This window comes from Macaca mulatta, chromosome X (assembly GCF_049350105.2).
Source record: "Macaca mulatta isolate MMU2019108-1 chromosome X, T2T-MMU8v2.0, whole genome shotgun sequence".
Classification (NCBI taxonomy): Eukaryota; Metazoa; Chordata; class Mammalia; order Primates; family Cercopithecidae; genus Macaca; species Macaca mulatta.
In genome coordinates this window covers 143,349,425-143,362,095 of record NC_133426.1, presented here as the reverse complement: position 1 = coordinate 143,362,095, position 12,671 = coordinate 143,349,425, and the positions used below count along the sequence as shown (strand labels likewise).

The 12,671-nt window shown below is 37.0% G+C and overlaps 1 protein-coding gene across 18 annotated transcripts in view; it reads right to left on the bottom strand.

The window, feature by feature from the left end:
* LOC106995337 (uncharacterized) overlaps nucleotides 1–12,671 on the bottom strand; it is a 122,040-nt gene that overhangs the window by 25,565 nt on the left and 83,804 nt on the right. The gene's annotated exons all lie outside the window — the stretch shown is intronic.

Below are 12,671 nucleotides of genomic sequence, written 5' to 3'. Positions count from 1 at the left end.
GGAGTTCGAGACCAGCCTAGGCAACATGGCAAAACCCCGTCTCTACTAAAAACACAAAAATTAGCTGGGTGTGGTGGCAGTCACCTGTAATCCCAGCTGCTAGAGAGGCTGAAGCAGGAGAATCGCTTGAACCCTGGAGGCAGACATTGCAATGAGCCGAGATTGCGCCACTGCACTCCAGCCTGGGCAACAGAGTGAAACCCTGTCTCAAAAAAAAAAAAGAAAGAAAAGAAAAGGGGGAAAAAAAAAGAAAATATCATTGAACTTCATAAATATTAAATTAGTCCCTTATATTTTTCTGTTAACTGAATATCATGCAGCAATTACAATAACCAGCCAAAGAGAAATCACTTTCTATTTAAATTTTCCATCAAAGCAGCCTTAACTTGATAGCCACATTAAAGTCAAAATGTGTTAATAGGAAAACACAATGTAATACTAATCCCAAGTTGTAGAAACATGCAGTTATCATTTATTTCAATTCTTTTCTAAACACAGACTTCCAATTCCAATAATGCAAGTATAGAAAATGTAAGATGCATTAGTTTCTTGTGGCTTTACCTCAGCACATAAATGAAAATAATACAGTAAAACTGTAACTTCTGAGCAAGCAATCACAAGACTTATAAAGACTAAGAAAAGGAAGCCAAACATGTAGTACAGCTAATGAGACCTGAAAATAAAAAGAGGTTTAAATAAACTTTAACTCAACAGTGCACACAGAAAGATCAATCCAAACCTATAAAATAGACAGTCACACATTTCTCTAAACTTTTTTTTTTCTTTTTTTTTCCCCCTAAACATTCAAATCTGTATTCCAAACCTTCACCTATCCATCAAGTACCAAAAAATAGTTCCTTACCTATGCAGTTTCAGAGTTTGGCCATATCTTCTCTAGTCAGAACCAGTGCTGCTACTTACTCATGTTTCTCTGTTCATATAAGTTAGTTCTCACTTGAGACTCATCAATATCACCATAATTTTCTCCATACATATTTTAAAACATTCTCTTTAGAAATGGAAGGCTGCAAGTGCCATAAATACCAACAACTACATCATAAAACAGAAAACCACAGATTCAAATACCACTTTTGCCTTAGAAGGCCTGTTGACATTCAGCTTTTCCAAATATGTCTTTATAGCACAGCACACATAATTCTACTAAATATACTTTCAAACATGCATTTTAAAAAAATCTGTGTGTAGATTACATCTAGGTGAAACTTTGAAAGAATGAAGTTAATTCTCTTGGTTATTATAGACCTGAGCTAAGTTGGGATGATCAATGCCCATTCCAATTAATTAATTAATACTTTAGAGACAGGGTCTTACTGTGTCACCCAGGCTAGAGTGCAGTGGTGCGATCACAGCTCACTGCAGTCTCAACCTCCTGAGTTCAAGTGTTCCTCCTGCCTCAGCCTCTCAAGTAGGTGGAACTTACAGGCCACCATGCTTGGCTAATTTTTTAGCCAAGCACGTGCCACCATGCGGCTAATTTTTTATTTTATTTTATTTCATTTGTAGAGACAGGATCTTGCTATGTTGCCCAAGGCTGGCCTTGAACTCCTGGCCTCAAGTGATTCCCCAGCCTCCCAAAATGCTGGGATTGAAGGCGTGAGCCACCACACCCAACCACAACATCCATTTTTAAAAGCCTTCTAGAAATAAAAAGAAATTGATGAACCAATCAATACCCCACCTAAAAATCTCATGTAAAATATATACCTGACTATGAGAGTGAGGGATGAGGGTTGAGGAGAAGCATCTCTCTAGATAATAAATATATACAAATATATACAAAGTTGTATGCAACAAACACATTGCTTCAAGACCAGCTTGGCCAATATGTTGAAACCCTGTCTCTACTAGAAATACAAAAATCAGCTGGGCATAGTGGTACACGCCTGTAGTCCCAGCTACTCAAGAGGCTGAGACACGAGAATTGCTTGAACCCAGGAGGCAGGTAGAGGTTGCAGTGAACCGACATCACACCACTGCACTCCAGCCTGGGTGACAGAGTGAGATCCTGTCTCAAAAAAACAAAAAACAAAAATAAAATAAAAAACAAGCACATTGTTTTTCATTGAAATGAAAATTAATTGTCTGAAAAACCTTTTAGTTTTCATTGTAAAACTACTTTCCCATCAAGAACATCTGGAAAATATGGTTACTATAACCTATTTTGCAGCTTGCTTTTTTTTTTTTTTTTTTTAGATGGAGTCTCACTCTGTCACCCAAGCTGGAATGCAGTGGCATGATCTCAGCTCACTGCAACCCCCACCTCCCGGATTCAAGTGATTCTCATGCCTCAGCCTCCCGAGTAGCTGGGATTACAGGCAGTCACCACCACGCCCGGCTAATTTTTGTATTTTTAGTAGAGATGGGGTTTCACCATGTTGGCCAGGCTGGTCTCGAACGCCCGACCTCAAGTGATCCACCTGCTTCGGCCTCCCAAAGTGCTGGAATTACAGGTGTGAGCCACCGTGCCCAGCCAAAAAAGTAAATCTTTATAAATATTTCCATCAAAAAGTACCCTTTAAAAGTTGTGAATTCAACAGGGTGACTATAGTCAATAATAATTTAATTGTACATTTTTAAATAACTAAAAGAGTATAATTGTATTGTTTGAAACACAAAGGATAAATGCTTGAGGGGATAGATACCTCATTCTCCACAGATGTGATTACTATGCACTGCATGCCTGTATCGAAACATCTCATGTACCCCATAAATATACACACCTACTGTGTACCCACAAAAATTAAAAATAAATTTTTTTAAGTCATGAATTCAGCCTCAGTTCTCTAGGAAATTCTTCTAGGTCAGATTGTTATTTACTGGATAAAGTGGAGGTAAATGAAGTATTATCATACCAGAATTTAACCTCCTTAAAATAAAGGAATGTTAATTTACTAAAAACTAACACTTTTAAGATTATGAAGATGTAATACTCACCAAATACTGTTCAGAATGAAAAAGAGTTGAATAAAAATACAACTGAAGGGTAAAATGCCACCAATTATGATGCCAAGAAGTGGTTTTGTAAAGAAATTCTATGGAGGAATCTGACAGGGGATCTGGTTTGTGTGAACTGGACAAGCAATCTGCTCGGAAATAAATGAAGTGAGAATCAGAATGAAATGAAACTGAAAAACATCTATACAGATATTATCACAAAACAGAATCTTGAATCTGAAGAGGGCATGGAATATTTACAGGAGCATTTTTCTCAAAGGCAGCTTTAAGAAAACAACAATTGTTTAAGAAAACAACAAAAAGCAGTTGTGTGGGCAGGGGCTAGGCCAGGGCTGTGCAATGGAAGTATAATGCAAGCTACATGTGTAGTTTTAAATTTTTTATTAGCCCCCTTAAAAAATTAAAAATAAACAGATGGAATTAATTTCAACATTGTATTTTATTTAGTCTAACATGTCCAAATATTATGATTTATACTTGTGTTAATATAAAATTATTGAGCAAATATTTTATATTATCTTTGTCATTGATCTAAGTGTTCAAAATCTGGTATGTATTTTCCACATAGAGCCCATCTCAATTCAGACAGCCACATTTCAGGTGCTCAACAGCCACATGCAGCCAGTGGCACCATACTAAATGATACACAGCTAAACAATCAATAAGGATATTTATCCTTTTTTATAATTTCCAAGGGAGAGACTGGAAAGATTTACCAGTGACTATTCTAGTGCAAAATAATCTAGAATGTCCAAAAGTTCTCTCTTAGAATTTGTCTGAGAATGTGTCAATAGTTTTCAGAAAATTTTCTTTTTGCTGCTCTCTGTGGAACTCCACCTCCCATTTTGTCTTTTCCAATGTTTCTTCTGCAATCTCATACTATATCCTTGAATAGTTTTTTGGTTGTGTGGCCTCATTGAGACTTTTTGGTATCCTATACCTTTTTCTGATATGTGGAATAGGCTAACTTCAAATCTGTAAACTGAATAGCCCCATTTCTTGGACTACATCTTGACTGTCTTCTCCCACTGTATAACCCTATTAGTTTTCTGAGTTGGCTGATGTTGGCCTTTCTACAATATGTCCTTTTAATTTGGTTCATCAGAGGTAAAAGGAAATATAACAATTGATAATGTAGGAAATGCATTAATATCTTTGAAAGTGTTACTGTCCTTTACTTAATTTTTTAAAATATCTTTTATTCCAAAATGATTATTCTCTGTAATTTTCTCCAGTGGGACTTTTTGTATTTCATGTGTAATATATATACTGAGGTATTATTTCAGCTATCGCTCAGTGGCCAAAAGCAGTATTTTTAAAATTTACCTTTTCCTTATTTCCAAGATATGCACCAAAAAATGTTAGTGGTACTGAAATTCCAAACCAAATTGTAAGGATATCTAGCAGAGTAGCAAAGGAGATGGTAGCTGATGACCCTTCCATCCAGAGAATTTTAGTCATAATAAAGAGATCAGCAAAGACAATTCTCAATGGAGAAAAAAGTCATTAGAAAACAAGGGGTAGGGAGAGATTTGTTAAAGGCCACAAAATTACAGCTAGATAAGAAAAATAAGTTCTAGCATTCTATAACGCTGTAGGATGACAACAATAAATAATAATATGGGCTGGGCGCGGTGGCTCAAGCCTGTAATCCCAGCACTTTGGGAGGCCGAGACGGGCGGATCACGAGGTCAGGAGATCGAGACCATCCTGGCTAACACGATGAAACTCCGTCTCTACTAAAAAATACAAAAAACTAGCAGGGCGAGGTGGCAGGCGCCTGTAGTCCCAGCTACTCAGGAGGCTGAGGCAGGAGAATGGCATGAACCCGGGAGGCGGAGCTTGCAGTGAGCCGAGATCACGCCACTGCACTCCAGCCTGGGCGACAGAGCGAGACTCCGTCTCAAAATAATAATAATAATAATAATAACAATAATATGTTATATAGTCTCAAGTAGCTAGCTAGAAGGAGGATATTAAATGTTCCCAACACAAATAATAAACTTTGAGATGATGGGTATGCTAATTATCCTGATTTGATCACATACATTATACGCATTGAAACATCACTATGTGCCCCAAGAATATGTACAAATATTATATGTCCATTACATTTTTAAAGTTTTAATTTAAAAATGTGTAGTGTACAACAAAAGAAAACAATATACTTTCAGGAAATGTTATAAACATAACTTTTTTTTTGAGACAATATCTTGCTCTGTCACCCAGGTTGGAATGCAGCAGCACAATCATAGCTTACATGTAGCTTCAACCTCCTGGACTCAAGCAACCATCCCACCAAAGTCTCCTGAGCAGCTAGGACTACGGGTGTGTGCCACCAGGACTGGCTAACATTTTTTGTAGAGAGGAAGTCTCACTACCTTGCCCAAATTGTTCTCAAATTCCTGGGCTCAAGTAATCCTCCCATCTCAGTCTCCCAAACCACTGGAGTGGTGGGCAAGAGCCACCATACCTATGAATATCCAGACATTCTTTTAGTAAGAAGGATATCATAAATTACAATGTTAAATACTAGAAGAATATTAAATCACAATGTGTAAACCCAGTCATTGAGCTATGGCTTAAACTTGATACCATATAAGAAAGAAGATGGAAGTTTCTTATAGGATATAATTTCCACAGCCTACTCATCCTTGTACCTTCAAACTCTAGTAGAAGGTAAATAAGGTGTGAAGCAACAGACCATGGAAAAAAACTCAATATGCTATATAGTGAACACAATCAAGAAATAGCATACATGGAAAACAGATTTTCAAATCCTAGGCTGAAAGGGGCCATAAGATGCCTTTAAATTAGACAGGTATTCACTTAAGGAGTTTTAAACTGATTGCTCAAAATCAACAGGCCAACTTCTAAGTCTACTGGATACATCACCAGGCAAGCCTAGCTGCTGTGTCCCTACTTATTTGGTACACCAGACAGGTTTGACCAAAGCTACAAGTGGGGATGGGTATGGATATGGATATGAGTGTTTCAGAAAGCCTAAAAAATAAGGTTGAAACAGTAGACAGAGGCTAGACTGTGGAAGACTGATTTTCTCCTTTTGGCATTAGGAAGCAACAGAAGAGTTTTTACAATCAAAACTCTGATACACAGTGCAGTTGTTTGGGAAGATGAATCCACAACATTGTGGAAAACAGACCTAAGGGACAAGATGATAGAAGAAAGGAGCCCAGATCGGAAGTGGTAAGAAGCTGTATAATGTGGTGATAGTTAAAATGAAAAGAGATGGATATAAAAGACATGAAGAGTTAAGAATACCCATGAAACAAATGTGCACGTGTACCCCTGAATGTAAAATAAAATAATTTTAAAAAACAAAAAAAGAATTAAGAGACTTTTGGTTAAAGATGGCAGATTTAACTCACACATTTTGCTCTGCTCCTTCCTCAAAACCATGATAAAATTACAGTAAAGGAATTCTAAAAGGGCATAAACACACAAGGTAGGAGAATAGAGGAGAAAAGATATAAGCAACAAATTTTGGAAACTAGATAGCAGCTGAACAAATAGTAACTGAATTACCAGAACTGAGAAACCTGCATCCCAAGTCATCAGTAGGGAAAGCTGAAACGCAAATCCATTTATACCACAGAATTCCAAAAGGGCTCAGGAACTTGTAGTACCAGGTATCCCTGTAAGTAGGCAGGAAAGAGAGGTAATAACCAGGAGGACTGCTTGAAAGTCAGCCTAGGTAGCTGACTTGCAGATTCCTTGCCCTATTCTGCAGGGCCAAATAATTTCCCTTCCCCAACACCAGCAGAATACGGAGGTCTGTTCTCTTGGGGAAGATCCCTGAAGCTCAGAAGGAAACTTTTAAAAAGAAAACCTATCATTGACATCCTTGGAGAGATTAGAGGAGATATTGCGACCATAAAACAAGAAAAATAAATTTTAAAGACTATTGAGAAAACAAAAGAGCCCTTGGGAATTAAAAATATGACAAGAGGAATTAAAACCTCAATAAAAGGGTTGGAAGATAGAGATGATAAAATGTCTTAGAAAGCAGCATTTAAAAAAATTGAAAACAGGCAAAAAATTATAGGAAAATTAGATGAACAAGCCAGACATCCGAAAAACAGGAGTTATGGAAGGGGACAGAGTTCCTTATTAATGTCTTTTAGGGATATTAAGTACTTTGCTCAAGGTCAAACCACTAAAAGAGGTAGAGCTGGGATTCTAAGTCAGGTGTGTCTGATTTGTTAAGTGCAAGCTTTTTCTCATTTCACTATGCTATAATAAAGCCTCTATGATGAGGCCTCTATGATGATAACTCTAGAATGTTAATACATGTGCAACAAATCTGTAACTGTCCTCCAACTTCATGTTTTTACATTCTAAATATTTCTTCCTGGGTGCAGTAGCTCATGCCTATAATACCGGCATTTTGGGAAGCCAAAGTGGGCAGATCACATGAAGTCAGGAGTTCAAGACCAGACTGGCCAAGATGGCAAACCCAATCTCTACTAAAAATACAAAAATTAGCCAGGAGTGGTGGCGCGTACCTGTAATCCCAGCTACTCGGGAGGCTGAGGCTAGTGAATCACTTGAACCCAGGAGACGGAGTTTGGAGTGAGTAGAGATCGTGCCACTGCACTCCAGCTTGGGCAACAGAGAGAGACTCTGTCTCAAAAATAATAATAATAATAATAATAAGCCTCTATGATGAGAAAATTATCCCTGAACCCACTCTACCAATTACATCTGTCTTCTCCCCTCCTGGACATTTTGTCAGAGACCAGAGAGAGGGAATGTGTTAATAGCCACTCGATGATATTACTAGTTTAGGCTTTGAGGTCTACTGTTCAGGGAATCTCTGGTTAGCTCTTTAGTTGTACGTTCTCCCAAGGTCCATTCCAAGTCTATCATTTTAATTATGCCATCATACTTGTCATCTCTTCTCAATTTCTTATTTAGGATCATTGCTTTGGATGCTTTTTCATCTCTCATTACAAGTGATTTGGCCTTCACTCAATCAACTTCAGTCATCTGTTCTTTCATTTTACTATTTCTACTTCACTTTTCCCCCTTGTGTTTACAATTTCTTCTGTCTACTAACAACTTTTTCAGTAGGTATAGCTATTCTGCTCTCCAAAGGCTCATACTTTGCTCCTGTTGGAGATGTAGCTTCAAGCTCTTTCAAACAAAACAAAACCTCCACCTTATGTCCCATCAGTTTCTGGCATCTTAATAAGGAAGCCTGGTTTTCCATGATTTAACTCCACTTCTCAAAATGTTTTTAATACCTTTCTGCTCTAATGAATTTGTTTAGCCACAATATTCCTCTGCCAAATTTCCTAGCTTTTGAGAGATTCATTTCAGCTGTTATCATTCCTTGGCCAGAAAAATTACTTCTCACTTGACAAATCATAACCTCCCTTTTTATACATAAACTCAATTAACCCGTCTCAACAATTTCCCTTTTGAAAGTATACTCTAGAATGTTAATATGTGTTTAACAAATCTGTAACTGTCCTCCAAGTTCATGTTTTCACATTCTAAATATTTCTTCCTATGTCAATCTCTAATTATTTCTAGACCTTTTCATGGAATCTTAAACAGCAAAACTAGAAGGAAACTTAATAGGTCACCTGAGTTCATCTCCAACCTGAAACATTTATTCACACATTCAGCAAACATTTATTGAGTACCAGTGTGTTAGGTCCTGGTGTCCAAAGATAAATAAAACAAAAATCTTAGCTCTGAAAAAAACTCAATCTAGTGGGAGACAGATATAAACAAATAAATTACAATACAGTCTGGGAAGTGCTATAGCAGAATGATGAACACAGGGCAGTAAGAACCCAGAAAAAAAGAGTGACCAAAAATGCTTTGTAACTCACAAAACAATTTCACAATCCATTAGTTCATTTACTTCTCTAAACGCCTCTGTGACATAGGCATTACAGGCAAGGAAATGGACAATCAGAAATGTTATAGGACATTCCCAAAGTCACTCACCTAATATTGAGTGCTGAAATTCAAACTTTCTTCTTTCTATTTTAAAGTTTCAGTGCATACCCATCAAACTCTGCTGCCCCTTCCCTTCCCTACCTACCACTTAGGGGGTTACATGGAGGAAAAGTACATTGTTTAATAAACTTTACTGTCTCCACATTCTTTTAGGGAATATATATGTTCATTAATCGTTTCTCCATCTATAAGTTGGTGCAAAAGTAATTGCGATTTTGTAGTTGAAAGGAATTGCAAAAACCACAATTACTTTTGCACCAACCTAATAAATCCAAATCCATTTGTATGCTGTGAGGCACTGAAATTCTCTTTCAGTCTACCACATTTTGAGAAATAAGAATCCCAGTATCTTCTGACTCTCTCTCCTATTCACCTGAGAAAGTCCATAAACTACTTAAGGGAAGTGTATCATGCTTGGTTTATTGCTTTAAAATGGCATTCAGATCTACTAACAGAACTAGGAAATTCAATCTGTTTTGCATTTTTAAATTATTCACGTTATTCAGTGATACAGTAAACATTTACTGAGCACTTACTCCATTATAAGGCACTGAGTTACACACTGTGAAAAATACTGAGATGAAGAAGACATATTATTCACCCTCGTGAGTTTTAAAATATAGAATGAGAGATAAGACATATTACAAATAACTACAATCTAAGGAAGACTGTGATAAGTGTTGTAATAGTGATAATAGACACTGTACAAGTTAAGAGCATGGAAGTGGTGGTATTTGAGAATGAAAAAAAAATTGTCATAGGGAAATTGGAAAGAAGAAATTACAAATAGGCCAGGCGCCATGGCTCACACCTGTAATCCCAGCACTTTGGGAGGCCGAGGCGAGTGGATCACTTGAGGTCAGGAGTTTGAGACCAGCCTGGCCAACATGGTGAAACCTTGTCTCTACTAAAAATACAAAAATTAGCAGGGCATGGTGGCGAACGCCTGTAATCCCAGCTACTCAGAATACCGAGGCATGAGAATCGCTTGAACCCAGGAGCCGGAGGTTGCAGTGAACTGAGATCACGCCACTGCACTCCAGCCTGGGCAACAGAGTGGGACTCTGTGAAAAAGAAAAGAAAACAAAACAAACAAAAAAACAACGAAATTACAAATAGATGGAACATCATGAGCAAAGCACGATGGTAAAATAAAATAGTAACTAATAACCACAGCTACCATTTATGGAGTACTTATTCTGTGTTAGGCACTGTTCTAAATGCTTTACATACATTATCCCACTTAATCCTTGAAGCAACCATACAAGGTAAATAATATCATTATATCCATACTGCAGATGAGGACATCTAAGTTTAGAGAAGTTAAAGAACTTGCCCAAAGTTCCATGATTAGCAAACATTATTTGTTTGAAACTCCTTTGTTGCATATCTAATTTCAAAGACAACTGCATAATGCAATAATTATACATCCATATTGATGGACATGTGAAGTATAAAGGTATCATTTGTATGACAATAACAGCACAAAGGAGGGGGAGGGAAAGGAGCTGTAGAGGAGCAAAGCTTTTGTATAATATTGAAATCAAGTTGGTATTAATATGAGCTACATTGTTATAAATTAAGATATTAGCAATCCATAAAACAACCACTAAGAAAATAACTAAAAAGAAAAATAGTAAAAGAAATGACAAGGGAATAAAAATGGTACACTAGAAAATACCTACTTAACACAAAAAAAGGCAGTAATGAAGGAATAAAGGAACAGAAAAGACATAAAATATATAGAAAAAATAACAAAATGACAGATGTAAATTCTACTTTATTGATAACTACATTAAATGTAAATTGATGAAATAACTACATTAAATGTAAATTGATAAAAATTAAAAAGAGATTGGAAAAAGCGTTCAAAAAATTATCCAAATATATGATGTCTACAAGAGGTATAATTTTGATTCAAAGGCACAAATTAAGTTGAAAGTAAAAGTATACAATGTGTTTGTGTGTGTGTGTGTGTGTGTGTGTGTGTGTGTGTGTAGCAAACAGTAACCAAAAGAGAGCTGGAGTAACTACACTTTTATCAGGTAAAATAGACTTAAAGACAAAAAGTGTTATGAGAGATAAAGGACATTCTGTGACAATGTAAAAGTCAATACATCAAGAATAAATAGCAGCCGGGTGCGGTTGCTCACGCCTGTAATCCCAGCACTTTGGGAGGCCAAGGCAGGTGGATCACAAGGTCAGGAGATCGAGACCATCCTGGCTAACATGGTGAAACCCTGTCTCTACTAAAAATACAAAAAAAAATTAGCCAGGTGTGGTGGCAGGTGCCTGTAGTCCCAGCTACTTGGGAGGCTGAGGCAGGAGAATGGTGGGAACCCAGGAGGTGGAGCTTGCAGTGAGCCAAGATCGTGCCACTGCACTCCAGCCTGGGCAACTGAGCGAGACTCCGTCTCAGAAAAAAAAAAAAAAAAAAGTAGCAATTATAAACATATATGTACCTAACCACAGAGCCCCCAAATTATAAGAAGCAAAACCTGACAGAATTGAAGGAAGAAATAGACAACAATAATAGTTGGCAACTTCAGTACCCCACTTTCAATAATGGATACAACAACTAGATAGAAGATCAACAAGAGAATGAAAGACTTAAACAGCACTACGAACCTACTAGATCTAACAGACATCTACAGAACACTCCACCAAACAAGAGCAGAATATACATTCTGCTCAAGTATATATGGAACATTCTCCAGGGTAGACCACATGTTTGGCCACAAAAAAGTCCCAATAAATTGAAAAGAACTGAAATCATACAAAGTATAATGTCATTGAAATAAATTAAACAAGGCCAAACAAATGGAAAGAGATCTTGTGTGCATGAACTAGAAGACTTAATATTGCTAAGACGGCAATATTTCCCAAATTAATCCACAGATTCCATGCGATACCTATCAAAATCACAGCTGGCTTTTTTGTTTTATTCTGTTTGGATTTTATTTTTTGAGATGGGGTCTTGTTGTTTTGCCCAGGCTTGCCTTGAACTTCCTGGGCTCAAGGGATTCTCCTGCCTCAGCCTTCTATGTAGCTGGGACTACAGGCACGTACCACTGCACCCAGCTTACAGTTGACTTTCTGAAGAAATTGAAAAGTTCTTCCTAAAATATATATGAAAATGCAAACATCTAGCCAAAACAATCTTGAAAAAGAAGAATGTTGGAGAACTCACACTTCCTAATTTGAAAATGTAATACAAAGCCACAGTAATCAAGATGTTTTGGTACTGGCATAAGGATTAACATATAAGTATAGACCAATAAAATAGGATTGAGAGTCCAGAAAGAAATCCATAGATTTATGACCATTTGATTTTCACCAAGGAACTCCAGACAATTAAATAGGGGAAGAATAGTTTTTTCAACGAATGGTGGCAAGACAAACTGGATATCCACATGCAAAGAATGAAATTAGACTCCTATCTTGTGCCATATACAAAATTTAAATTGAAATGTATCAAAGACTTAAATTTAAGACGTAAAAATATAAACTGTAAAACATAGAAATAAATTTTAGTGACCTTAGATTAGGCAATGGTTTCTTAAATGTGACACGAAAACCACAAGCAACCAAAGACAGACTTTATCAAAACTTAAATTTTGTGCTTCAAAGAACTCAATCAAGAAACAGGCCGGGCGCAGTGGCTCACATCTGTAATCCCAGCATTTTGGGAGGCCAAGGAG